At 49.2% G+C, this 26592-nt stretch overlaps 2 protein-coding genes across 6 annotated transcripts in view; one reads left to right on the top strand and one right to left on the bottom strand.

Annotated features, from left to right (window-relative positions):
* The window catches only part of matn4 (matrilin 4), a 92146-nt gene that overhangs the window by 45373 nt on the left and 20181 nt on the right, over positions 1–26592 (bottom strand). The gene's annotated exons all lie outside the window — the stretch shown is intronic.
* The window catches only part of rbpjl (recombination signal binding protein for immunoglobulin kappa J region-like), a 98564-nt gene that overhangs the window by 1533 nt on the left and 70439 nt on the right, over positions 1–26592 (top strand). The window lies entirely within an intron of this gene.

The raw sequence follows: 26592 nt of genomic DNA on the forward strand, positions 1-26592 counted from the left end.
TGAGGCAGTTGGTGGGAGAGTGTGGCGATACCTGGGGGCAGTGTCAGAATCTTTTGTCCCAGGGTAGAACACCAGAGGGCATGCTTTTTTGGGCAGAGGAGAAAGTTTAAAGGTGACATGAAGGACAGTTTTATTTTACACAGAGAGTGCAGATGCCTTGAATGGGTTACCAAGAGTAATAGTGAAATCAGGCAGTCTAGTGGAGTTTACCAGGGGTAGTAGTAAAGTCAGGTAGTCTAGCAGAATTTCCTAGGGGTAGTGGTGAAATTGGGCAATCTAGCAGAGTGTACCAGGGGTAGTAATGAAATCAGGCAGTCTAGTGGAGTTTACCAGGGGTAGTAGTGAAATTGGGCAGTCTAGTGGAGTTTACCAGGGGAGTAGTGAAATTGGGCAGTTTAGTGGAGTTTACCAGGGGAGTAGTGAAATTGGGCAGTCTAGTGGAGTTTACCAGAGGAGTAGTGAAATTGGGAAGTCTCGTGGAGTTTACCAGAGGAGTAATGAAATTGGGCAGTCTAGTGGAGTTTACCACGGGAGTAGTGAAATTGGGCAGTCTCGTGGAGTTTACCAGGGGAGTAGTGAAATTGGGCAGTCTAGTGGAGTTTACCAGGGGTAGTAATGAAATTGGGCAGTCTCGTGGAGTTTACCAGGGGAGTAGTGAAATTGGGCAGTCTAGTGGAGTTTACCAGGGGAGTAGTGAAATTGGGCAGTCTAGTGGAGTTTACCAGAGGAGTAGTGAAATTGGACAGTCTAGTGGAGTTTACCAGGGGTAGTAATGAAATTGGGCAGTCGAGTGGAGTTTACCAGGGGAGTAGTGAAATTGGGCAGTCTCGTGGAGTTTACCAGGGGAGTAGTGAAATTGGGCAGTCTAGTGGAGTTTACCAGGGGAGTAGTGAAATTGGGCAGTCTCGTGGAGTTTACCAGGGGAGTAGTGAAATTGGGCAGTCTAGTGGAGTTTACCAGGGGAGTAGTGAAATTGGGCAGTCTCGTGGAGTTTACCAGGGGAGTAGTGAAATTGGGCAGTCTCGTGGAGTTTACCAGGGGAGTAGTGAAATTGGGCAGTCTAGTGGAGTTTACCAGGGGAGTAGTGAAATTGGGCAGTCTCGTGGAGTTTACCAGGGGAGTAGTGAAATTGGGCAGTCTAGTGGAGTTTACCAGAGGAGTAGTGAAATTGGGCAGTCTAGTGGAGTTTACCGGGGGAGTAGTGAAATTGGGCAGTCTCGTGGAGTTTACCAGGGGAGAAGTGAAATTGGGCAGTCTAGTGGAGTTTACCAGGGGAGTAGTGAAATTGGGCAGTCTAGTGGAGTTTACCAGGGGTAGTAGTGAAATTGGGCAGTCTAGTGGAGTTTACCAGGGGTAGTAGTGAAATTGGGCAGTCCCGTGGAGTTTACCAGGGGAGTAGTGAAATCAGGCAGTCTAGTGGAGTTTACCAGGGGTAGTAGTGAAATTGGGCAGTCTAGTGGAGTTTACCAGGGGAGTAGTGAAATTGGGCAGTCTCGTGGAGTTTACCAGGGGAGTAGTGAAATTGGGCAGTCTAGTGGAGTTTACCAGGGGAGTAGTGAAATTGGGCAGTCTCGTGGAGTTTACCAGGGGAGTAGTGAAATTGGGCAGTCTCGTGGAGTTTACCAGGGGAGTAGTGAAATTGGGCAGTCTAGTGGAGTTTACCAGGGGAGTAGTGAAATTGGGCAGTCTCGTGGAGTTTACCAGGGGAGTAGTGAAATTGGGCAGTCTAGTGGAGTTTACCAGAGGAGTAGTGAAATTGGGCAGTCTAGTGGAGTTTACCAGAGGAGTAATGAAATTGGGCAGTCTAGTGGAGTTTACCAGAGGAGTAGTGAAATTGGGCAGTCTCGTGGAGTTTACCAGAGGAGTAATGAAATTGGGCAGTCTCGTGGAGTTTACCAGGGGAGTAGTGAAATTGGGCAGTCTCGTGGAGTTTACCAGGGGAGTAGTGAAATTGGGCAGTCTCGTGGAGTTTACCAGAGGAGTAATGAAATTGGGCAGTCTAGTGGAGTTTACCAGGGGAGTAGTGAAATTGGGCAGTCTCGTGGAGTTTACCAGGGGAGTAGTGAAATTGGGCAGTCTAGTGGAGTTTACCAGGGGAGTAGTGAAATTGGGCAGTCTAGTGGAGTTTACCAGAGGAGTAGTGAAATTGGACAGTCTAGTGGAGTTTACCAGGGGTAGTAATGAAATTGGGCAGTCTAGTGGAGTTTACCAGGGGAGTAGTGAAATTGGGCAGTCTCGTGGAGTTTACCAGGGGAGTAGTGAAATTGGGCAGTCTAGTGGAGTTTACCAGGGGAGTAGTGAAATTGGGCAGTCTCGTGGAGTTTACCAGGGGAGTAGTGAAATTGGGCAGTCTAGTGGAGTTTACCAGGGGAGTAGTGAAATTGGGCAGTCTCGTGGAGTTTACCAGGGGAGTAGTGAAATTGGGCAGTCTCGTGGAGTTTACCAGGGGAGTAGTGAAATTGGGCAGTCTAGTGGAGTTAACCAGGGGAGTAGTGAAATTGGGCAGTCTCGTGGAGTTTACCAGGGGAGTAGTGAAATTGGGCAGTCTAGTGGAGTTTACCAGAGGAGTAGTGAAATTGGGCAGTCTAGTGGAGTTTACCGGGGGAGTAGTGAAATTGGGCAGTCTCGTGGAGTTTACCAGGGGAGAAGTGAAATTGGGCAGTCTAGTGGAGTTTACCTGGGGAGTAGTGAAATTGGGCAGTCTAGTGGAGTTTACCAGGGGTAGTAGTGAAATTGGGCAGTCTAGTGGAGTTTACCAGGGGTAGTAGTGAAATTGGGCAGTCTCGTGGAGTTTACCAGGGGAGTAGTGAAATCAGGCAGTCTAGTGGAGTTTACCAGGGGTAGTAGTGAAATTGGGCAGTCTAGTGGAGTTTACCAGGGGAGTAGTGAAATTGGGCAGTCTCGTGGAGTTTACCAGGGGAGTAGTGAAATTGGGCAGTCTAGTGGAGTTTACCAGGGGAGTAGTGAAATTGGGCAGTCTCGTGGAGTTTACCAGGGGAGTAGTGAAATTGGGCAGTCTCGTGGAGTTTACCAGGGGAGTAGTGAAATTGGGCAGTCTAGTGGAGTTTACCAGGGGAGTAGTGAAATTGGGCAGTCTCGTGGAGTTTACCAGGGGAGTAGTGAAATTGGGCAGTCTAGTGGAGTTTACCAGAGGAGTAGTGAAATTGGGCAGTCTAGTGGAGTTTACCGGGGGAGTAGTGAAATTGGGCAGTCTCGTGGAGTTTACCAGGGGAGAAGTGAAATTGGGCAGTCTAGTGGAGTTTACCAGGGGAGTAGTGAAATTGGGCAGTCTAGTGGAGTTTACCAGGGGAGTAGTGAAATTGGGCAGTCTAGTGGAGTTTACCAGAGGAGTAGTGAAATTGGACAGTCTAGTGGAGTTTACCAGGGGTAGTAATGAAATTGGGCAGTCTAGTGGAGTTTACCAGGGGAGTAGTGAAATTGGGCAGTCTCGTGGAGTTTACCAGGGGAGTAGTGAAATTGGGCAGTCTAGTGGAGTTTACCAGGGGAGTAGTGAAATTGGGCAGTCTCGTGGAGTTTACCAGGGGAGTAGTGAAATTGGGCAGTCTAGTGGAGTTTACCAGGGGAGTAGTGAAATTGGGCAGTCTCGTGGAGTTTACCAGGGGAGTAGTGAAATCAGGAAGTCTAGTGGAGTTTACCAGGGGTAGTAGTGAAATTGGGCAGTCTAGTGGAGTTTACCAGGGGAGTAGTGAAATTGGGCAGTCTCGTGGAGTTTACCAGGGGAGTAGTGAAATTGGGCAGTCTAGTGGAGTTTACCAGGGGAGTAGTGAAATTGGGCAGTCTCGTGGAGTTTACCAGGGGTAGTAGTGAAATTGGGCAGTCTAGTGGAGTTTACCAGGGGAGTAGTGAAATTGGGCAGTCTCGTGGAGTTTACCAGGGGAGTAGTGAAATTGGGCAGTCTAGTGGAGTTTACCAGGGGAGTAGTGAAATTGGGCAGTCTCGTGGAGTTTACCAGGGGAGTAGTGAAATTGGGCAGTCTCGTGGAGTTTACCAGGGGAGTAGTGAAATTGGGCAGTCTAGTGGAGTTTACCAGGGGAGTAGTGAAATTGGGCAGTCTCGTGGAGTTTACCGGGGGAGTAGTGAAATTGGGCAGTCTAGTGGAGTTTACCAGAGGAGTGGTGAAATTGGGCAGTCTAGTGGAGTTTACCGGGGGAGTAGTGAAATTGGGCAGTCTCGTGGAGTTTACCAGGGGAGTAGTGAAATTGGGCAGTCTAGTGGAGTTTACCAGAGGAGTAGTGAAATTGGGCAGTCTAGTGGAGTTTACCAGAGGAGTAATGAAATTGGGCAGTCTAGTGGAGTTTACCAGAGGAGTAGTGAAATTGGGCAGTCTCGTGGAGTTTACCAGAGGAGTAATGAAATTGGGCAGTCTCGTGGAGTTTACCAGGGGAGTAGTGAAATTGGGCAGTCTCGTGGAGTTTACCAGGGGAGTAGTGAAATTGGGCAGTCTCGTGGAGTTTACCAGGGGAGTAGTGAAATTGGGCAGTCTCGTGGAGTTTACCAGAGGAGTAATGAAATTGGGCAGTCTAGTGGAGTTTACCAGGGGAGTAGTGAAATTGGGCAGTCTCGTGGAGTTTACCAGGGGAGTAGTGAAATTGGGCAGTCTAGTGGAGTTTACCAGGGGAGTAGTGAAATTGGGCAGTCTAGTGGAGTTTACCAGAGGAGTAGTGAAATTGGACAGTCTAGTGGAGTTTACCAGGGGTAGTAATGAAATTGGGCAGTCTAGTGGAGTTTACCAGGGGAGTAGTGAAATTGGGCAGTCTCGTGGAGTTTACCAGGGGAGTAGTGAAATTGGGCAGTCTAGTGGAGTTTACCAGGGGAGTAGTGAAATTGGGCAGTCTCGTGGAGTTTACCAGGGGAGTAGTGAAATTGGGCAGTCTAGTGGAGTTTACCAGGGGAGTAGTGAAATTGGGCAGTCTCGTGGAGTTTACCAGGGGAGTAGTGAAATTGGGCAGTCTCGTGGAGTTTACCAGGGGAGTAGTGAAATTGGGCAGTCTAGTGGAGTTAACCAGGGGAGTAGTGAAATTGGGCAGTCTCGTGGAGTTTACCAGGGGAGTAGTGAAATTGGGCAGTCTAGTGGAGTTTACCAGAGGAGTAGTGAAATTGGGCAGTCTAGTGGAGTTTACCGGGGGAGTAGTGAAATTGGGCAGTCTCGTGGAGTTTACCAGGGGAGAAGTGAAATTGGGCAGTCTAGTGGAGTTTACCTGGGGAGTAGTGAAATTGGGCAGTCTAGTGGAGTTTACCAGGGGTAGTAGTGAAATTGGGCAGTCTAGTGGAGTTTACCAGGGGTAGTAGTGAAATTGGGCAGTCTCGTGGAGTTTACCAGGGGAGTAGTGAAATCAGGCAGTCTAGTGGAGTTTACCAGGGGTAGTAGTGAAATTGGGCAGTCTAGTGGAGTTTACCAGGGGAGTAGTGAAATTGGGCAGTCTCGTGGAGTTTACCAGGGGAGTAGTGAAATTGGGCAGTCTAGTGGAGTTTACCAGGGGAGTAGTGAAATTGGGCAGTCTCGTGGAGTTTACCAGGGGAGTAGTGAAATTGGGCAGTCTCGTGGAGTTTACCAGGGGAGTAGTGAAATTGGGCAGTCTAGTGGAGTTTACCAGGGGAGTAGTGAAATTGGGCAGTCTCGTGGAGTTTACCAGGGGAGTAGTGAAATTGGGCAGTCTAGTGGAGTTTACCAGAGGAGTAGTGAAATTGGGCAGTCTAGTGGAGTTTACCGGGGGAGTAGTGAAATTGGGCAGTCTCGTGGAGTTTACCAGGGGAGAAGTGAAATTGGGCAGTCTAGTGGAGTTTACCAGGGGAGTAGTGAAATTGGGCAGTCTAGTGGAGTTTACCAGGGGAGTAGTGAAATTGGGCAGTCTAGTGGAGTTTACCAGAGGAGTAGTGAAATTGGACAGTCTAGTGGAGTTTACCAGGGGTAGTAATGAAATTGGGCAGTCTAGTGGAGTTTACCAGGGGAGTAGTGAAATTGGGCAGTCTCGTGGAGTTTACCAGGGGAGTAGTGAAATTGGGCAGTCTAGTGGAGTTTACCAGGGGAGTAGTGAAATTGGGCAGTCTCGTGGAGTTTACCAGGGGAGTAGTGAAATTGGGCAGTCTAGTGGAGTTTACCAGGGGAGTAGTGAAATTGGGCAGTCTCGTGGAGTTTACCAGGGGAGTAGTGAAATCAGGAAGTCTAGTGGAGTTTACCAGGGGTAGTAGTGAAATTGGGCAGTCTAGTGGAGTTTACCAGGGGAGTAGTGAAATTGGGCAGTCTCGTGGAGTTTACCAGGGGAGTAGTGAAATTGGGCAGTCTAGTGGAGTTTACCAGGGGAGTAGTGAAATTGGGCAGTCTCGTGGAGTTTACCAGGGGTAGTAGTGAAATTGGGCAGTCTAGTGGAGTTTACCAGGGGAGTAGTGAAATTGGGCAGTCTCGTGGAGTTTACCAGGGGAGTAGTGAAATTGGGCAGTCTAGTGGAGTTTACCAGGGGAGTAGTGAAATTGGGCAGTCTCGTGGAGTTTACCAGGGGAGTAGTGAAATTGGGCAGTCTCGTGGAGTTTACCAGGGGAGTAGTGAAATTGGGCAGTCTAGTGGAGTTTACCAGGGGAGTAGTGAAATTGGGCAGTCTCGTGGAGTTTACCGGGGGAGTAGTGAAATTGGGCAGTCTAGTGGAGTTTACCAGAGGAGTGGTGAAATTGGGCAGTCTAGTGGAGTTTACCGGGGGAGTAGTGAAATTGGGCAGTCTCGTGGAGTTTACCGGGGAGAAGTGAAATTGGGCAGTCTAGTGGAGTTTACCAGGGGAGTAGTGAAATTGGGCAGTCTAGTGGAGTTTACCAGGGGAGTAGTGAAATTGGGCAGTCTAGTGGAGTTTACCAGAGGAGTAGTGAAATTGGACAGTCTAGTGGAGTTTACCAGGGGTAGTAATGAAATTGGGCAGTCTAGTGGAGTTTACCAGGGGAGTAGTGAAATTGGGCAGTCTCGTGGAGTTTACCAGGGGAGTAGTGAAATTGGGCAGTCTAGTGGAGTTTACCAGGGGAGTAGTGAAATTGGGCAGTCTCGTGGAGTTTACCAGGGGAGTAGTGAAATTGGGCAGTCTAGTGGAGTTTACCAGGGGAGTAGTGAAATTGGGCAGTCTCGTGGAGTTTACCAGGGGAGTAGTGAAATTGGGCAGTCTCGTGGAGTTTACCAGGGGAGTAGTGAAATTGGGCAGTCTAGTGGAGTTTACCAGGGGAGTAGTGAAATTGGGCAGTCTCGTGGAGTTTACCAGGGGAGTAGTGAAATTGGGCAGTCTAGTGGAGTTTACCAGAGGAGTAGTGAAATTGGGCAGTCTAGTGGAGTTTACCGGGGGAGTAGTGAAATTGGGCAGTCTAGTGGAGTTTACCAGGGGAGTAGTGAAATTGGGCAGTCTCGTGGAGTTTACCAGGGGAGTAGTGAAATTGGGCAGTCTAGTGGAGTTTACCAGAGGAGTAGTGAAATTGGGCAGTCTAGTGGAGTTTACCGGGGGAGTAGTGAAATTGGGCAGTCTCGTGGAGTTTACCAGGGGAGAAGTGAAATTGGGCAGTCTAGTGGAGTTTACCAGGGGAGTAGTGAAATTGGGCAGTCTAGTGGAGTTTACCAGGGGTAGTAGTGAAATTGGGCAGTCTAGTGGAGTTTACCAGGGGTAGTAGTGAAATTGGGCAGTCTCGTGGAGTTTACCAGGGGAGTAGTGAAATCAGGCAGTCTAGTGGAGTTTACCAGGGGTAGTAGTGAAATTGGGCAGTCTAGTGGAGTTTACCAGGGGAGTAGTGAAATTGGGCAGTCTCGTGGAGTTTACCAGGGGAGTAGTGAAATTGGGCAGTCTAGTGGAGTTTACCAGGGGAGTAGTGAAATTGGGCAGTCTCGTGGAGTTTACCAGGGGAGTAGTGAAATTGGGCAGTCTCGTGGAGTTTACCAGGGGAGTAGTGAAATTGGGCAGTCTAGTGGAGTTTACCAGGGGAGTAGTGAAATTGGGCAGTCTCGTGGAGTTTACCAGGGGAGTAGTGAAATTGGGCAGTCTAGTGGAGTTTACCAGAGGAGTAGTGAAATTGGGCAGTCTAGTGGAGTTTACCGGGGGAGTAGTGAAATTGGGCAGTCTCGTGGAGTTTACCAGGGGAGAAGTGAAATTGGGCAGTCTAGTGGAGTTTACCAGGGGAGTAGTGAAATTGTGCAGTCTAGTGGAGTTTACCAGGGGAGTAGTGAAATTGGGCAGTCTAGTGGAGTTTACCAGAGGAGTAGTGAAATTGGACAGTCTAGTGGAGTTTACCAGGGGTAGTAATGAAATTGGGCAGTCTAGTGGAGTTTACCAGGGGAGTAGTGAAATTGGGCAGTCTCGTGGAGTTTACCAGGGGAGTAGTGAAATTGGGCAGTCTAGTGGAGTTTTCCAGGGGAGTAGTGAAATTGGGCAGTCTCGTGGAGTTTACCAGGGGAGTAGTGAAATTGGGCAGTCTAGTGGAGTTTACCAGGGGAGTAGTGAAATTGGGCAGTCTCGTGGAGTTTACCAGGGGAGTAGTGAAATCAGGCAGTCTCGTGGAGTTTACCAGGGGTAGTAGTGAAATTGGGCAGTCTAGTGGAGTTTACCAGGGGAGTAGTGAAATTGGGCAGTCTCGTGGAGTTTACCAGGGGAGTAGTGAAATTGGGCAGTCTAGTGGAGTTTACCAGGGGAGTAGTGAAATTGGGCAGTCTCGTGGAGTTTACCAGGGGAGTAGTGAAATTGGGCAGTCTCGTGGAGTTTACCAGGGGAGTAGTGAAATTGGGCAGTCTAGTGGAGTTTACCAGGGGAGTAGTGAAATTGGGCAGTCTCGTGGAGTTTACCGGGGGAGTAGTGAAATTGGGCAGTCTCGTGGAGTTTACCAGGGGAGAAGTGAAATTGGGCAGTCTAGTGGAGTTTACCAGGGGAGTAGTGAAATTGGGCAGTCTAGTGGAGTTTACCAGGGGAGTAGTGAAATTGGGCAGTCTCGTGGAGTTTACCAGGGGAGTAGTGAAATTGGGCAGTCTAGTGGAGTTTACCAGAGGAGTAGTGAAATTGGGCAGTCTAGTGGAGTTTACCAGGGGAGAAGTGAAATTGGGCAGTCTAGTGGAGTTTACCAGGGGAGTAGTGAAATTGGGCAGTCTAGTGGAGTTTACCAGGGGTAGTAGTGAAATTGGGCAGTCTCGTGGAGTTTACCAGGGGAGTAGTGAAATCAGGCAGTCTAGTGGAGTTTACCAGGGGTAGTAGTGAAATTGGGCAGTCTAGTGGAGTTTACCAGGGGAGTAGTGAAATTGGGCAGTCTCGTGGAGTTTACCAGGGGAGTAGTGAAATTGGGCAGTCTAGTGGAGTTTACCAGGGGAGTAGTGAAATTGGGCAGTCTCGTGGAGTTTACCAGGGGAGTAGTGAAATTGGGCAGTCTCGTGGAGTTTACCAGGGGAGTAGTGAAATTGGGCAGTCTAGTGGAGTTTACCAGGGGAGTAGTGAAATTGGGCAGTCTCGTGGAGTTTACCAGGGGAGTAGTGAAATTGGGCAGTCTAGTGGAGTTTACCAGAGGAGTAGTGAAATTGGGCAGTCTAGTGGAGTTTACCGGGGGAGTAGTGAAATTGGGCAGTCTCGTGGAGTTTACCAGGGGAGTAGTGAAATTGGGCAGTCTAGTGGAGTTTACCAGGGGTAGTAATGAAATTGGGCAGTCTAGTGGAGTTTACCAGGGGAGTAGTGAAATTGGGCAGTCTCGTGGAGTTTACCAGGGGAGTAGTGAAATTGGGCAGTCTAGTGGAGTTTACCAGGGGAGTAGTGAAATTGGGCAGTCTCGTGGAGTTTACCAGGGGAGTAGTGAAATTGGGCAGTCTAGTGGAGTTTACCAGGGGAGTAGTGAAATTGGGCAGTCTCGTGGAGTTTACCAGGGGAGTAGTGAAATTGGGCAGTCTAGTGGAGTTTACCAGAGGAGTAGTGAAATTGGGCAGTCTAGTGGAGTTTACCGGGGGAGTAGTGAAATTGGGCAGTCTCGTGGAGTTTACCAGGGGAGAAGTGAAATTGGGCAGTCTAGTGGAGTTTACCAGGGGAGTAGTGAAATTGGGCAGTCTAGTGGAGTTTACCAGGGGAGTAGTGAAATTGGGCAGTCTAGTGGAGTTTACCAGAGGAGTAGTGAAATTGGACAGTCTAGTGGAGTTTACCAGGGGTAGTAATGAAATTGGGCAGTCTAGTGGAGTTTACCAGGGGAGTAGTGAAATTGGGCAGTCTCGTGGAGTTTACCAGGGGAGTAGTGAAATTGGGCAGTCTAGTGGAGTTTTCCAGGGGAGTAGTGAAATTGGGCAGTCTCGTGGAGTTTACCAGGGGAGTAGTGAAATTGGGCAGTCTAGTGGAGTTTACCAGGGGAGTAGTGAAATTGGGCAGTCTCGTGGAGTTTACCAGGGGAGTAGTGAAATCGGGCAGTCTCGTGGAGTTTACCAGGGGTAGTAGTGAAATTGGGCAGTCTAGTGGAGTTTACCAGGGGAGTAGTGAAATTGGGCAGTCTCGTGGAGTTTACCAGGGGAGTAGTGAAATTGGGCAGTCTAGTGGAGTTTACCAGGGGAGTAGTGAAATTGGGCAGTCTCGTGGAGTTTACCAGGGGAGTAGTGAAATTGGGCAGTCTCGTGGAGTTTACCAGGGGAGTAGTGAAATTGGGCAGTCTAGTGGAGTTTACCAGGGGAGTAGTGAAATTGGGCAGTCTCGTGGAGTTTACCAGGGGAGTAGTGAAATTGGGCAGTCTCGTGGAGTTTACCAGGGGAGTAGTGAAATTGGGCAGTCTAGTGGAGTTTACCAGGGGAGTAGTGAAATTGGGCAGTCTCGTGGAGTTTACCAGGGGAGTAGTGAAATTGGGCAGTCTAGTGGAGTTTACCAGAGGAGTAGTGAAATTGGGCAGTCTAGTGGAGTTTACCGGGGGAGTAGTGAAATTGGGCAGTCTCGTGGAGTTTACCAGGGGAGAAGTGAAATTGGGTAGTCTAGTGGAGTTTACCAGGGGAGTAGTGAAATTGGGCAGTCTAGTGGAGTTTACCAGGGGAGTAGTGAAATTGGGCAGTCTCGTGGAGTTTACCAGGGGAGTAGTGAAATTGGGCAGTCTAGTGGAGTTTACCAGAGGAGTAGTGAAATTGGGCAGTCTAGTGGAGTTTACCAGGGGAGTAGTGAAATTGGGCAGTCTCGTGGAGTTTACCAGGGGAGAAGTGAAATTGGGCAGTCGAGTGCAGTTTACCAGGGGAGTAGTGAAATTGGGCAGTCTAGTGGAGTTTACCAGGGGTAGTAGTGAAATTGGGCAGTCTAGTGGAGTTTACCAGGGGCAGTAGTGAAATTGGGCAGTCTCGTGGAGTTTACCAGGGGAGTAGTGAAATCAGGCAGTCTAGTGGAGTTTACCAGGGGTAGTAGTGAAATTGGGCAGTCTAGTGGAGTTTACCAGGGGAGTAGTGAAATTGGGCAGTCTCGTGGAGTTTACCAGGGGAGTAGTGAAATTGGGCAGTCTAGTGGAGTTTACCAGGGGAGTAGTGAAATTGGGCAGTCTCGTGGAGTTTACCAGGGGAGTAGTGAAATTGGGCAGTCTCGTGGAGTTTACCAGGGGAGTAGTGAAATTGGGCAGTCTAGTGGAGTTTACCAGGGGAGTAGTGAAAATGGGCAGTCTCGTGGAGTTTACCAGGGGAGTAGTGAAATTGGGCAGTCTAGTGGAGTTTACCAGAGGAGTAGTGAAATTGGGCAGTCTAGTGGAGTTTACCGGGGGAGTAGTGAAATTGGGCAGTCTCGTGGAGTTTACCAGGGGAGTAGTGAAATTGGGCAGTCTAGTGGAGTTTACCAGGGGTAGTAATGAAATTGGGCAGTCTAGTGGAGTTTACCAGGGGAGTAGTGAAATTGGGCAGTCTCGTGGAGTTTACCAGGTGAGTAGTGAAATTGGGCAGTCTAGTGGAGTTTACCAGGGGAGTAGTGAAATTGGGCAGTCTCGTGGAGTTTACCAGGGGAGTTATGAAATTGGGCAGTCTAGTGGAGTTTACCAGGGGAGTAGTGAAATTGGGCAGTCTCGTGGAGTTTACCAGGGGAGTAGTGAAATTGGGCAGTCTCGTGGAGTTTACCAGGGGAGTAGTGAAATTGGGCAGTCTAGTGGAGTTTACCAGGGGAGTAGTGAAATTGGGCAGTCTCGTGGAGTTTACCAGGGGAGTAGTGAAATTGGGCAGTCTAGTGGAGTTTACCAGAGGAGTAGTGAAATTGGGTAGTCTAGTGGAGTTTACCGGGGGAGTAGTGAAATTGGGCAGACTCGTGGAGTTTACCAGGGGAGAAGTGAAATTGGGCAGTCTAGTGGAGTTTACCAGGGGAGTAGTGAAATTGGGCAGTCTAGTGGAGTTTACCAGGTGTAGTAGTGAAATTGGGCAGTCTAGTGGAGTTTACCAGGGGTAGTAGTGAAATTGGGCAGTCTCGTGGAGTTTACCAGGGGAGTAGTGAAATCAGGCAGTCTAGTGGAGTTTACCAGGGGTAGTAGTGAAATTGGGCAGTCTAGTGGAGTTTACCAGGGGAGTAGTGAAATTGGGCAGTCTCGTGGAGTTTACCAGGGGAGTAGTGAAATTGGGCAGTCTAGTGGAGTTTACCAGGGGAGTAGTGAAATTGGGCAGTCTCGTGGAGTTTACCAGGGGAGTAGTGAAATTGGGCAGTCTCGTGGAGTTTACCAGGGGAGTAGTGAAATTGGGCAGTCTAGTGGAGTTTACCAGGGGAGTAGTGAAATTGGGCAGTCTCGTGGAGTTTACCAGGGGAGTAGTGAAATTGGGCAGTCTAGTGGAGTTTACCAGAGGAGTAGTGAAATTGGGCAGTCTAGTGGAGTTTACCGGGGGAGTAGTGAAATTGGGCAGTCTCGTGGAGTTTACCAGGGGAGAAGTGAAATTGGGCAGTCTAGTGGAGTTTACCAGGGGAGTAGTGAAATTGGGCAGTCTAGTGGAGTTTACCAGGGGAGTAGTGAAATTGGGCAGTCTAGTGGAGTTTACCAGAGGTGTAGTGAAATTGGACAGTCTAGTGGAGTTTACCAGGGGTAGTAATGAAATTGGGCAGTCTAGTGGAGTTTACCAGGGGAGTAGTGAAATTGGGCAGTCTCGTGGAGTTTACCAGGGGAGTAGTGAAATTGGGCAGTCTAGTGGAGTTTACCAGGGGAGTAGTGAAATTGGGTAGTCTCGTGGAGTTTACCAGGGGAGTAGTGAAATTGGGCAGTCTAGTGGAGTTTACCAGGGGAGTAGTGAAATTGGGCAGTCTCGTGGAGTTTACCAGGGGAGTAGTGAAATTGGGCAGTCTAGTGGAGTTTACCAGGGGAGTAGTGAAATTGGGCAGTCTCGTGGAGTTTACCAGGGGAGTAGTGAAATTGGGCAGTCTCGTGGAGTTTACCAGGGGAGTAGTGAAATTGGGCAGTCTAGTGGAGTTTACCAGGGGAGTAGTGAAATTGGGCAGTCTCGTGGAGTTTACCAGGGGAGTAGTGAAATTGGGCAGTCTAGTGGAGTTTACCAGAGGAGTAGTGAAATTGGGCAGTCTAGTGGAGTTTACCGGGGGAGTAGTGAAATTGGGCAGTCTCGTGGAGTTTACCAGGGGAGAAGTGAAATTGGGCAGTCTAGTGGAGTTTACCAGGGGAGTAGTGAAATTGGGCAGTCTAGTGGAGTTTACCAGAGGAGTAGTGAAATTGGACAGTCTAGTGGAGTTTACCAGGGGTAGTAATGAAATTGGGCAGTCTAGTGGAGTTTACCAGGGGAGTAGTGAAATTGGGCAGTCTCGTGGAGTTTACCAGGGGAGTAGTGAAATTGGGCAGTCTAGTGGAGTTTACCAGGGGAGTAGTGAAATTGGGCAGTCTCGTGGAGTTTACCAGGGGAGTAGTGAAATTGGGCAGTCTAGTGGAGTTTACCAGGGGAGTAGTGAAATTGGGCAGTCTCGTGGAGTTTACCAGGGGAGTAGTGAAATCAGGCAGTCTCGTGGAGTTTACCAGGGGTAGTAGTGAAATTGGGCAGTCTAGTGGAGTTTACCAGGGGAGTAGTGAAATCAGGCAGTCTCGTGGAGTTTACCAGGGGTAGTAGTGAAATTGGGCAGTCTAGTGGAGTTTACCAGGGGAGTAGTGAAATTGGGCAGTCTGGGGTAGTAGTGAAATTGGGCAGTCTAGTGGAGTTTACCAGGGGAGTAGTGAAATCAGGCAGTCTCGTGGAGTTTACCAGGGGTAGTAGTGAAATTGGGCAGTCTAGTGGAGTTTACCAGGGGAGTAGTGAAATTGGGCAGTCTCGTGGAGTTTACCAGGGGAGTAGTGAAATTGGGCAGTCTAGTGGAGTTTACCAGGGGAGTAGTGAAATTGGGCAGTCTCGTGGAGTTTACCAGGGGAGTAGTGAAATTGGGCAGTCTCGTGGAGTTTACCAGGGGAGTAGTGAAATTGGGCAGTCTAGTGGAGTTTACCAGGGGAGTAGTGAAATTGGGCAGTCTCGTGGAGTTTACCAGGGGAGTAGTGAAATTGGGCAGTCTAGTGGAGTTTACCAGAGGAGTAGTGAAATTGGGCAGTCTAGTGGAGTTTACCGGGGGAGTAGTGAAATTGGGCAGTCTCGTGGAGTTTACCAGGGGAGAAGTGAAATTGGGCAGTCTAGTGGAGTTTACCAGGGGAGTAGTGAAATTGGGCAGTCTAGTGGAGTTTACCAGGGGAGTAGTGAAATTGGGCAGTCTAGTGGAGTTTACCAGAGGAGTAGTGAAATTGGACAGTCTAGTGGAGTTTACCAGGGGTAGTAATGAAATTGGGCAGTCTAGTGGAGTTTACCAGGGGAGTAGTGAAATTGGGCAGTCTCGTGGAGTTTACCAGGGGAGTAGTGAAATTGGGCAGTCTAGTGGAGTTTACCAGGGGAGTAGTGAAATTGGGCAGTCTCGTGGAGTTTACCAGGGGAGTAGTGAAATTGGGCAGTCTAGTGGAGTTTACCAGGGGAGTAGTGAAATTGGGCAGTCTCGTGGAGTTTACCAGGGGAGTAGTGAAATTGGGCAGTCTAGTGGAGTTTACCAGGGGAGTAGTGAAATTGGGCAGTCTAGTGGAGTTTACCAGGGGAGTAGTGAAATTGGGCAGTCTAGTGGAGTTTACCAGGGGAGTAGTGAAATTGGGCAGTCTAGTGGAGTTTACCAGAGGAGTAGTGAAATTGGGCAGTCTAGTGGAGTTTACCGGGGGAGTAGTGAAATCGGGCAGACTCGTGGAGTTTACCAGGGGAGAAGTGAAATTGGGCAGTCTAGTGGAGTTTACCAGGGGAGTAGTGAAATTGGGCAGTCTCGTGGAGTTTACCAGGGGTAGTAGTGAAATTGGGCAGTCTAGTGTTTACCAGGGGTAGTAGTGAAATCGGGCAGTCTCGTGGAGTTTACCAGGGGAGTAGTGAAATCAGGCAGTCTAGTGGAGTTTACCAGGGGTAGTAGTGAAATTGGGCAGTCTAGTGGAGTTTACCAGGGGAGTAGTGAAATTGGGCAGTCTCGTGGAGTTTACCAGGGGAGTAGTGAAATTGGGCAGTCTAGTGGAGTTTACCAGGGGAGTAGTGAAATTGGGCATTCTCGTGGAGTTTACCAGGGGAGTAGTGAAATTGGGCAGTCTCGTGGAGTTTACCAGGGGAGTAGTGAAATTGGGCAGTCTAGTGGAGTTTACCAGGGGAGTAGTGAAATTGGGCAGTCTCGTGGAGTTTACCAGGGGAGTAGTGAAATTGGGCAGTCTAGTGGAGTTTACCAGAGGAGTAGTGAAATTGGGCAGTCTAGTGGAGTTTACCAGAGGAGTAATGAAATTGGGCAGTCTAGTGGAGTTTACCAGAGGAGTAGTGAAATTGGGCAGTCTCGTGGAGTTTACCAGAGGAGTAATGAAATTGGGCAGTCTCGTGGAGTTTACCAGGGGAGTAGTGAAATTGGGCAGTCTCGTGGAGTTTACCAGGGGAGTAGTGAAATTGGGCAGTCTAGTGGAGTTTACCAGGGGAGTAGTGAAATTGGGCAGTCTCGTGGAGTTTACCAGGGGAGTAGTGAAATTGGGCAGTCTAGTGGAGTTTACCAGAGGAGTAGTGAAATTGGGCAGTCTAGTGGAGTTTACCAGGGGTAGTAGTGAAATTGGGCAGTCTAGTGGAGTTTACCAGGGGTAGTAGTGAAATTGGGCAGTCTCGTGGAGTTTACCAGGGGAGTAGTGAAATCAGGCAGTCTAGTGGAGTTTACCAGGGGTAGTAGTGAAATTGGGCAGTCTAGTGGAGTTTACCAGGGGAGTAGTGAAATTGGGCAGTCTCGTGGAGTTTACCAGGGGAGTAGTGAAATTGGGCAGTCTAGTGGAGTTTACCAGGGGAGTAGTGAAATTGGGCAGTCTCGTGGAGTTTACCAGGGGAGTAGTGAAATTGGGCAGTCTCGTGGAGTTTACCAGGGGAGTAGTGAAATTGGGCAGTCTAGTGGAGTTTACCAGGGGAGTAGTGAAATTGGGCAGTCTCGTGGAGTTTACCAGGGGAGTAGTGAAATTGGGCAGTCTAGTGGAGTTTACCAGAGGAGTAGTGAAATTGGGCAGTCTAGTGGAGTTTACCGGGGGAGTAGTGAAATTGGGCAGTCTCGTGGAGTTTACCAGGGGAGAAGTGAAATTGGGCAGTCTAGTGGAGTTTACCAGGGGAGTAGTGAAATTGGGCAGTCTAGTGGAGTTTACCAGGGGAGTAGTGAAATTGGGCAGTCTAGTGGAGTTTACCAGAGGAGTAGTGAAATTGGACAGTCTAGTGGAGTTTACCAGGGGTAGTAATGAAATTGGGCAGTCTAGTGGAGTTTACCAGGGGAGTAGTGAAATTGGGCAGTCTCGTGGAGTTTACCAGGGGAGTAGTGAAATTGGGCAGTCTAGTGGAGTTTACCAGGGGAGTAGTGAAATTGGGCAGTCTCGTGGAGTTTACCAGGGGAGTAGTGAAATTGGGCAGTCTAGTGGAGTTTACCAGGGGAGTAGTGAAATTGGGCAGTCTCGTGGAGTTTACCAGGGGAGTAGTGAAATCAGGAAGTCTAGTGGAGTTTACCAGGGGTAGTAGTGAAATTGGGCAGTCTAGTGGAGTTTACCAGGGGAGTAGTGAAATTGGGCAGTCTCGTGGAGTTTACCAGGGGAGTAGTGAAATTGGGCAGTCTAGTGGAGTTTACCAGGGGAGTAGTGAAATTGGGCAGTCTCGTGGAGTTTACCAGGGGTAGTAGTGAAATTGGGCAGTCTAGTGGAGTTTACCAGGGGAGTAGTGAAATTGGGCAGTCTCGTGGAGTTTACCAGGGGAGTAGTGAAATTGGGCAGTCTAGTGGAGTTTACCAGGGGAGTAGTGAAATTGGGCAGTCTCGTGGAGTTTACCAGGGGAGTAGTGAAATTGGGCAGTCTCGTGGAGTTTACCAGGGGAGTAGTGAAATTGGGCAGTCTAGTGGAGTTTACCAGGGGAGTAGTGAAATTGGGCAGTCTCGTGGAGTTTACCGGGGGAGTAGTGAAATTGGGCAGTCTAGTGGAGTTTACCAGAGGAGTGGTGAAATTGGGCAGTCTAGTGGAGTTTACCGGGGGAGTAGTGAAATTGGGCAGTCTCGTGGAGTTTACCAGGGGAGAAGTGAAATTGGGCAGTCTAGTGGAATTTACCAGGGGAGTAGTGAAATTGGGCAGTCTAGTGGAGTTTACCAGGGGAGTAGTGAAATTGGGCAGTCTAGTGGAGTTTACCAGAGGAGTAGTGAAATTGGACAGTCTAGTGGAGTTTACCAGGGGTAGTAATGAAATTGGGCAGTCTAGTGGAGTTTACCAGGGGAGTAGTGAAATTGGGCAGTCTCGTGGAGTTTACCAGGGGAGTAGTGAAATTGGGCAGTCTAGTGGAGTTTACCAGGGGAGTAGTGAAATTGGGCAGTCTCGTGGAGTTTACCAGGGGAGTAGTGAAATTGGGCAGTCTAGTGGAGTTTACCAGGGGAGTAGTGAAATTGGGCAGTCTCGTGGAGTTTACCAGGGGAGTAGTGAAATTGGGCAGTCTCGTGGAGTTTACCAGGGGAGTAGTGAAATTGGGCAGTCTAGTGGAGTTTACCAGGGGAGTAGTGAAATTGGGCAGTCTCGTGGAGTTTACCAGGGGAGTAGTGAAATTGGGCAGTCTAGTGGAGTTTACCAGAGGAGTAGTGAAATTGGGCAGTCTAGTGGAGTTTACCGGGGGAGTAGTGAAATTGGGCAGTCTAGTGGAGTTTACCAGGGGAGTAGTGAAATTGGGCAGTCTCGTGGAGTTTACCAGGGGAGTAGTGAAATTGGGCAGTCTAGTGGAGTTTACCAGAGGAGTAGTGAAATTGGGCAGTCTAGTGGAGTTTACCTGGGGAGTAGTGAAATTGGGCAGTCTCGTGGAGTTTACCAGGGGAGAAGTGAAATTGGGCAGTCTAGTGGAGTTTACCAGGGGAGTAGTGAAATTGGGCAGTCTAGTGGAGTTTACCAGGGGTAGTAGTGAAATTGGGCAGTCTAGTGGAGTTTACCAGGGGTAGTAGTGAAATTGGGCAGTCTCGTGGAGTTTACCAGGGGAGTAGTGAAATCAGGCAGTCTAGTGGAGTTTACCAGGGGTAGTAGTGAAATTGGGCAGTCTAGTGGAGTTTACCAGGGGAGTAGTGAAATTGGGCAGTCTCGTGGAGTTTACCAGGGGAGTAGTGAAATTGGGCAGTCTAGTGGAGTTTACCAGGGGAGTAGTGAAATTGGGCAGTCTCGTGGAGTTTACCAGGGGAGTAGTGAAATTGGGCAGTCTCGTGGAGTTTACCAGGGGAGTAGTGAAATTGGGCAGTCTAGTGGAGTTTACCAGGGGAGTAGTGAAATTGGGCAGTCTCGTGGAGTTTACCAGGGGAGTAGTGAAATTGGGCAGTCTAGTGGAGTTTACCAGAGGAGTAGTGAAATTGGGCAGTCTAGTGGAGTTTACCGGGGGAGTAGTGAAATTGGGCAGTCTCGTGGAGTTTACCAGGGGAGAAGTGAAATTGGGCAGTCTAGTGGAGTTTACCAGGGGAGTAGTGAAATTGTGCAGTCTAGTGGAGTTTACCAGGGGAGTAGTGAAATTGGGCAGTCTAGTGGAGTTTACCAGAGGAGTAGTGAAATTGGACAGTCTAGTGGAGTTTACCAGGGGTAGTAATGAAATTGGGCAGTCTAGTGGAGTTTACCAGGGGAGTAGTGAAATTGGGCAGTCTCGTGGAGTTTACCAGGGGAGTAGTGAAATTGGGCAGTCTAGTGGAGTTTTCCAGGGGAGTAGTGAAATTGGGCAGTCTCGTGGAGTTTACCAGGGGAGTAGTGAAATTGGGCAGTCTAGTGGAGTTTACCAGGGGAGTAGTGAAATTGGGCAGTCTCGTGGAGTTTACCAGGGGAGTAGTGAAATCAGGCAGTCTCGTGGAGTTTACCAGGGGTAGTAGTGAAATTGGGCAGTCTAGTGGAGTTTACCAGGGGAGTAGTGAAATTGGGCAGTCTCGTGGAGTTTACCAGGGGAGTAGTGAAATTGGGCAGTCTAGTGGAGTTTACCAGGGGAGTAGTGAAATTGGGCAGTCTCGTGGAGTTTACCAGGGGAGTAGTGAAATTGGGCAGTCTCGTGGAGTTTACCAGGGGAGTAGTGAAATTGGGCAGTCTAGTGGAGTTTACCAGGGGAGTAGTGAAATTGGGCAGTCTCGTGGAGTGTACCGGGGGAGTAGTGAAATTGGGCAGTCTCGTGGAGTTTACCAGGGGAGAAGTGAAATTGGGCAGTCTAGTGGAGTTTACCAGGGGAGTAGTGAAATTGGGCAGTCTAGTGGAGTTTACCAGGGGAGTAGTGAAATTGGGCAGTCTCGTGGAGTTTACCAGGGGAGTAGTGAAATTGGGCAGTCTAGTGGAGTTTACCAGAGGAGTAGTGAAATTGGGCAGTCTAGTGGAGTTTACCAGGGGAGAAGTGAAATTGGGCAGTCTAGTGGAGTTTACCAGGGGAGTAGTGAAATTGGGCAGTCTAGTGGAGTTTACCAGGGGTAGTAGTGAAATTGGGCAGTCTAGTGGAGTTTACCAGGGGTAGTAGTGAAATTGGGCAGTCTCGTGGAGTTTACCAGGGGAGTAGTGAAATCAGGCAGTCTAGTGGAGTTTACCAGGGGTAGTAGTGAAATTGGGCAGTCTAGTGGAGTTTACCAGGGGAGTAGTGAAATTGGGCAGTCTCGTGGAGTTTACCAGGGGAGTAGTGAAATTGGGCAGTCTAGTGGAGTTTACCAGGGGAGTAGTGAAATTGGGCAGTCTCGTGGAGTTTACCAGGGGAGTAGTGAAATTGGGCAGTCTCGTGGAGTTTACCAGGGGAGTAGTGAAATTGGGCAGTCTAGTGGAGTTTACCAGGGGAGTAGTGAAATTGGGCAGTCTCGTGGAGTTTACCAGGGGAGTAGTGAAATTGGGCAGTCTAGTGGAGTTTACCAGAGGAGTAGTGAAATTGGGCAGTCTAGTGGAGTTTACCGGGGGAGTAGTGAAATTGGGCAGTCTCGTGGAGTTTACCAGGGGAGTAGTGAAATTGGGCAGTCTAGTGGAGTTTACCAGGGGTAGTAATGAAATTGGGCAGTCTAGTGGAGTTTACCAGGGGAGTAGTGAAATTGGGCAGTCTCGTGGAGTTTACCAGGGGAGTAGTGAAATTGGGCAGTCTAGTGGAGTTTACCAGGGGAGTAGTGAAATTGGGCAGTCTAGTGGAGTTTACCAGGGGAGTAGTGAAATTGGGCAGTCTCGTGGAGTTTACCAGGGGAGTAGTGAAATTGGGCAGTCTCGTGGAGTTTACCAGGGGAGTAGTGAAATTGGGCAGTCTAGTGGAGTTTACCAGGGGAGTAGTGAAATTGGGCAGTCTCGTGGAGTTTACCAGGGGAGTAGTGAAATTGGGCAGTCTAGTGGAGTTTACCAGAGGAGTAGTGAAATTGGGCAGTCTAGTGGAGTTTACCGGGGGAGTAGTGAAATTGGGCAGTCTCGTGGAGTTTACCAGGGGAGAAGTGAAATTGGGCAGTCTAGTGGAGTTTACCAGGGGAGTAGTGAAATTGGGCAGTCTAGTGGAGTTTACCAGGGGAGTAGTGAAATTGGGCAGTCTAGTGGAGTTTACCAGAGGAGTAGTGAAATTGGACAGTCTAGTGGAGTTTACCAGGGGTAGTAATGAAATTGGGCAGTCTAGTGGAGTTTACCAGGGGAGTAGTGAAATTGGGCAGTCTCGTGGAGTTTACCAGGGGAGTAGTGAAATTGGGCAGTCTAGTGGAGTTTACCAGGGGAGTAGTGAAATTGGGCAGTCTCGTGGAGTTTACCAGGGGAGTAGTGAAATTGGGCAGTCTAGTGGAGTTTACCAGGGGAGTAGTGAAATTGGGCAGTCTCGTGGAGTTTACCAGGGGAGTAGTGAAATTGGGCAGTCTAGTGGAGTTTACCAGGGGAGTAGTGAAATTGGGCAGTCTAGTGGAGTTTACCAGGGGAGTAGTGAAATTGGGCAGTCTAGTGGAGTTTACCAGGGGAGTAGTGAAATTGGGCAGTCTAGTGGAGTTTACCAGAGGAGTAGTGAAATTGGGCAGTCTAGTGGAGTTTACCGGGGGAGTAGTGAAATCGGGCAGACTCGTGGAGTTTACCAGGGGAGAAGTGAAATTGGGCAGTCTAGTGGAGTTTACCAGGGGAGTAGTGAAATTGGGCAGTCTCGTGGAGTTTACCAGGGGTAGTAGTGAAATTGGGCAGTCTAGTGTTTACCAGGGGTAGTAGTGAAATCGGGCAGTCTCGTGGAGTTTACCAGGGGAGTAGTGAAATCAGGCAGTCTAGTGGAGTTTACCAGGGGTAGTAGTGAAATTGGGCAGTCTAGTGGAGTTTACCAGGGGAGTAGTGAAATTGGGCAGTCTCGTGGAGTTTACCAGGGGAGTAGTGAAATTGGGCAGTCTAGTGGAGTTTACCAGGGGAGTAGTGAAATTGGGCATTCTCGTGGAGTTTACCAGGGGAGTAGTGAAATTGGGCAGTCTCGTGGAGTTTACCAGGGGAGTAGTGAAATTGGGCAGTCTAGTGGAGTTTACCAGGGGAGTAGTGAAATTGGGCAGTCTCGTGGAGTTTACCAGGGGAGTAGTGAAATTGGGCAGTCTAGTGGAGTTTACCAGAGGAGTAGTGAAATTGGGCAGTCTAGTGGAGTTTACCAGAGGAGTAATGAAATTGGGCAGTCTAGTGGAGTTTACCAGAGGAGTAGTGAAATTGGGCAGTCTCGTGGAGTTTACCAGAGGAGTAATGAAATTGGGCAGTCTCGTGGAGTTTACCAGGGGAGTAGTGAAATTGGGCAGTCTCGTGGAGTTTACCAGGGGAGTAGTGAAATTGGGCAGTCTAGTGGAGTTTACCAGGGGAGTAGTGAAATTGGGCAGTCTCGTGGAGTTTACCAGGGGAGTAGTGAAATTGGGCAGTCTAGTGGAGTTTACCAGAGGAGTAGTGAAATTGGGCAGTCTAGTGGAGTTTACCGGGGGAGTAGTGAAATTGGGCAGTCTCGTGGAGTTTACCAGGGGAGAAGTGAAATTGGGCAGTCTAGTGGAGTTTACCAGGGGAGTAGTGAAATTGGGCAGTCTAGTGGAGTTTACCAGGGGTAGTAGTGAAATTGGGCAGTCTAGTGGAGTTTACCAGGGGTAGTAGTGAAATTGGGCAGTCTCGTGGAGTTTACCAGGGGAGTAGTGAAATCAGGCAGTCTAGTGGAGTTTACCAGGGGTAGTAGTGAAATTGGGCAGTCTAGTGGAGTTTACCAGGGGAGTAGTGAAATTGGGCAGTCTCGTGGAGTTTACCAGGGGAGTAGTGAAATTGGGCAGTCTAGTGGAGTTTACCAGGGGAGTAGTGAAATTGGGCAGTCTAGTGGAGTTTACCAGGGGAGTAGTGAAATTGGGCAGTCTAGTGGAGTTTACCAGGGGAGTAGTGAAATTGGGCAGTCTCGTGGAGTTTACCAGGGGAGTAGTGAAATTGGGCAGTCTAGTGGAGTTTACCAGGGGAGTAGTGAAATTGGGCAGTCTCGTGGAGTTTTCCAGGGGAGTAGTGAAATTGGGCAGTCTCGTGGAGTTTACCAGGGGAGTAGTGAAATTGGGCAGTCTAGTGGAGTTTACCAGAGGAGTAGTGAAATTGGGCAGTCTAGTGGAGTTTACCAGAGGAGTAATGAAATTGGGCAGTCTAGTGGAGTTTACCAGAGGAGTAGTGAAATTGGGCAGTCTCGTAGAGTTTACCAGAGGAGTAATGAAATTGGGCAGTCTAGTGGAGTTTACCAGGGGAGTAGTGAAATTGGGCAGTCTCGTGGAGTTTACCAGGGGAGTAGTGAAATTGGGCAGTCTAGTGGAGTTTACCAGGGGAGTAGTGAAATTGGGCAGTCTCGTGGAGTTTACCAGGGGAGTAGTGAAATTGGGCAGTCTAGTGGAGTTTACCAGAGGAGTAGTGAAATTGGGCAGTCTAGTGGAGTTTACCGGGGGAGTAGTGAAATTGGGCAGTCTCGTGGAGTTTACCAGGGGAGAAGTGAAATTGGGCAGTCTAGTGGAGTTTACCAGGGGAGTAGTGAAATTGGGCAGTCTAGTGGAGTTTACCAGGGGTAGTAGTGAAATTGGGCAGTCTAGTGGAGTTTACCAGGGGTAGTAGTGAAATTGGGCAGTCTCGTGGAGTTTACCAGGGGAGTAGTGAAATCAGGCAGTCTAGTGGAGTTTACCAGGGGTAGTAGTGAAATTGGGCAGTCTAGTGGAGTTTACCAGGGGAGTAGTGAAATTGGGCAGTCTCGTGGAGTTTACCAGGGGAGTAGTGAAATTGGGCAGTCTAGTGGAGTTTACCAGGGGAGTAGTGAAATTGGGCAGTCTCGTGGAGTTTACCAGGGGAGTAGTGAAATTGGGCAGTCTCGTGGAGTTTACCAGGGGAGTAGTGAAATTGGGCAGTCTAGTGGAGTTTACCAGGGGAGTAGTGAAATTGGGCAGTCTCGTGGAGTTTACCAGGGGAGTAGTGAAATTGGTGAGTCTAGTGGAGTTTACCAGAGGAGTAGTGAAATTGGGCAGTCTAGTGGAGTTTACCGGGGGAGTAGTGAAATTGGGCAGTCTCGTGGAGTTTACCAGGGGAGAAGTGAAATTGGGCAGTCTAGTGGAGTTTACCAGGGGAGTAGTGAAATTGGGCAGTCTAGTGGAGTTTACCAGGGGAGTAGTGAAATTGGGCAGTCTAGTGGAGTTTACCAGAGGAGTAGTGAAATTGGACAGTCTAGTGGAGTTTACCAGGGGTAGTAATGAAATTGGGCAGTCTAGTGGAGTTTACCAGGGGAGTAGTGAAATTGGGCAGTCTCGTGGAGTTTACCAGGGGAGTAGTGAAATTGGGCAGTCTAGTGGAGTTTTCCAGGGGAGTAGTGAAATTGGGCAGTCTCGTGGAGTTTACCAGGGGAGTAGTGAAATTGGACAGTCTAGTGGAGTTTACCAGGGGAGTAGTGAAATTGGGCAGTCTCGTGGAGTTTACCAGGGGAGTAGTGAAATCAGGCAGTCTCGTGGAGTTTACCAGGGGTAGTAGTGAAATTGGGCAGTCTAGTGGAGTTTACCAGGGGAGTAGTGAAATTGGGCAGTCTCGTGGATTTTACCAGGGGAGTAGTGAAATTGGGCAGTCTAGTGGAGTTTACCAGGGGAGTAGTGAAATTGGGCAGTCTCGTGGAGTTTACCAGGGGAGTAGTGAAATTGGGCAGTCTCGTGGAGTTTACCAGGGGAGTAGAGAAATTGGGCAGTCTCGTGGAGTTTACCAGGGGAGTAGTGAAATTGGGCAGTCTAGTGGAGTTTACCAGAGGAGTAGTGAAATTGGGCAGTCTAGTGGAGTTTACCGGGGGAGTAGTGAAATTGGGCAGTCTCGTGGAGTTTACCAGGGGAGAAGTGAAATTGGGCAGTCTAGTGGAGTTTACCAGGGGAGTAGTGAAATTGGGCAGTCTAGTGGAGTTTACCAGGGGAGTAGTGAAATTGGGCAGTCTAGTGGAGTTTACCAGAGGAGTAGTGAAATTGGACAGTCTAGTGGAGTTTACCAGGGGTAGTAATGAAATTGGGCAGTCTAGTGGAGTTTACCAGGGGAGTAGTGAAATTGGGCAGTCTCGTGGAGTTTACCAGGGGAGTAGTGAAATTGGGCAGTCTAGTGGAGTTTACCAGGGGAGTAGTGAAATTGGGCAGTCTCTTGGAGTTTACCAGGGGAGTAGTGAAATTGGGCAGTCTAGTGGAGTTTACCAGGGGAGTAGTGAAATTGGGCAGTCTCATGGAGTTTACCAGGGGAGTAGTGAAATTGGGCAGTCTCGTGGAGTTTACCAGGGGAGTAGTGAAATTGGGCAGTCTAGTGGAGTTTACCAGGGGAGTAGTGAAATTGGGCAGTCTCGTGGAGTTTACCAGGGGAGTAGTGAAATTGGGCAGTCTAGTGGAGTTTACCAGAGGAGTAGTGAAATTGGGCAGTCTAGTGGAGTTTACCGGGGGAGTAGTGAAATTGGGCAGACTCGTGGAGTTTACCAGGGGAGAAGTGAAATTGGGCAGTCTAGTGGAGTTTACCAGGGGAGTAGTGAAATTGGGCAGTCTAGTGGAGTTTACCAGGGGTAGTAATGAAATTGGGCAGTCTAGTGGAGTTTACCAGGGGTAGTAGTGAAATTGGGCAGTCTCGTGGAGTTTACCATGGGAGTAGTGAAATCAGGCAGTCTAGTGGAGTTTACCAGGGGTAGTAGTGAAATTGGGCAGTCTAGTGGAGTTTACCAGGGGAGTAGTGAAATTGGGCAGTCTCGTGGAGTTTACCAGGGGAGTAGTGAAATTGGGCAGTCTAGTGGAGTTTACCAGGGGAGTAGTGAAATTGGGCAGTCTCGTGGAGTTTACCAGGGGAGTAGTGAAATTGGGCAGTCTCGTGGAGTTTACCAGGGGAGTAGTGAAATTGGGCAGTCTAGTGGAGTTTACCAGAGGAGTAGTGAAATTGGGCAGTCTAGTGGAGTTTACCAGAGGAGTAATGAAATTGGGCAGTCTAGTGGAGTTTACCAGAGGAGTAGTGAAATTGGGCAGTCTCGTGGAGTTTACCAGAGGAGTAATGAAATTGGGCAGTCTAGTGGAGTTTACCAGGGGAGTAGTGAAATTGGGCAGTCTCGTGGAGTTTACCAGGGGAGTAGTGAAATTGGGCAGTCTAGTGGAGTTTACCAGGGGAGTAGTGAAATTGGGCAGTCTCGTGGAGTTTACCAGGGGAGTAGTGAAATTGGGCAGTCTAGTGGAGTTTACCAGAGGAGTAGTGAAATTGGGCAGTCTAGTGGAGTTTACCGGGGGAGTAGTGAAATTGGGCAGTCTCGTGGAGTTTACCAGGGGAGAAGTGAAATTGGGCAGTCTAGTGGAGTTTACCAGGGGAGTAGTGAAATTGGGCAGTCTAGTGGAGTTTACCAGGGGTAGTAGTGAAATTGGGCAGTCTAGTGGAGTTTACCAGGGGTAGTAGTGAAATTGGGCAGTCTCGTGGAGTTTACCAGGGGAGTAGTGAAATCAGGCAGTCTAGTGGAGTTTACCAGGGGTAGTAGTGAAATTGGGCAGTCTAGTGGAGTTTACCAGGGGAGTAGTGAAATTGGGCAGTCTCGTGGAGTTTACCAGGGGAGTAGTGAAATTGGGCAGTCTAGTGGAGTTTACCAGGGGAGTAGTGAAATTGGGCAGTCTCGTGGAGTTTACCAGGGGAGTAGTGAAATTGGGCAGTCTCGTG

Source organism: Hypanus sabinus, chromosome 9 (genome assembly GCF_030144855.1).
Source record: "Hypanus sabinus isolate sHypSab1 chromosome 9, sHypSab1.hap1, whole genome shotgun sequence".
NCBI lineage: Eukaryota > Metazoa > Chordata > Chondrichthyes > Myliobatiformes > Dasyatidae > Hypanus > Hypanus sabinus.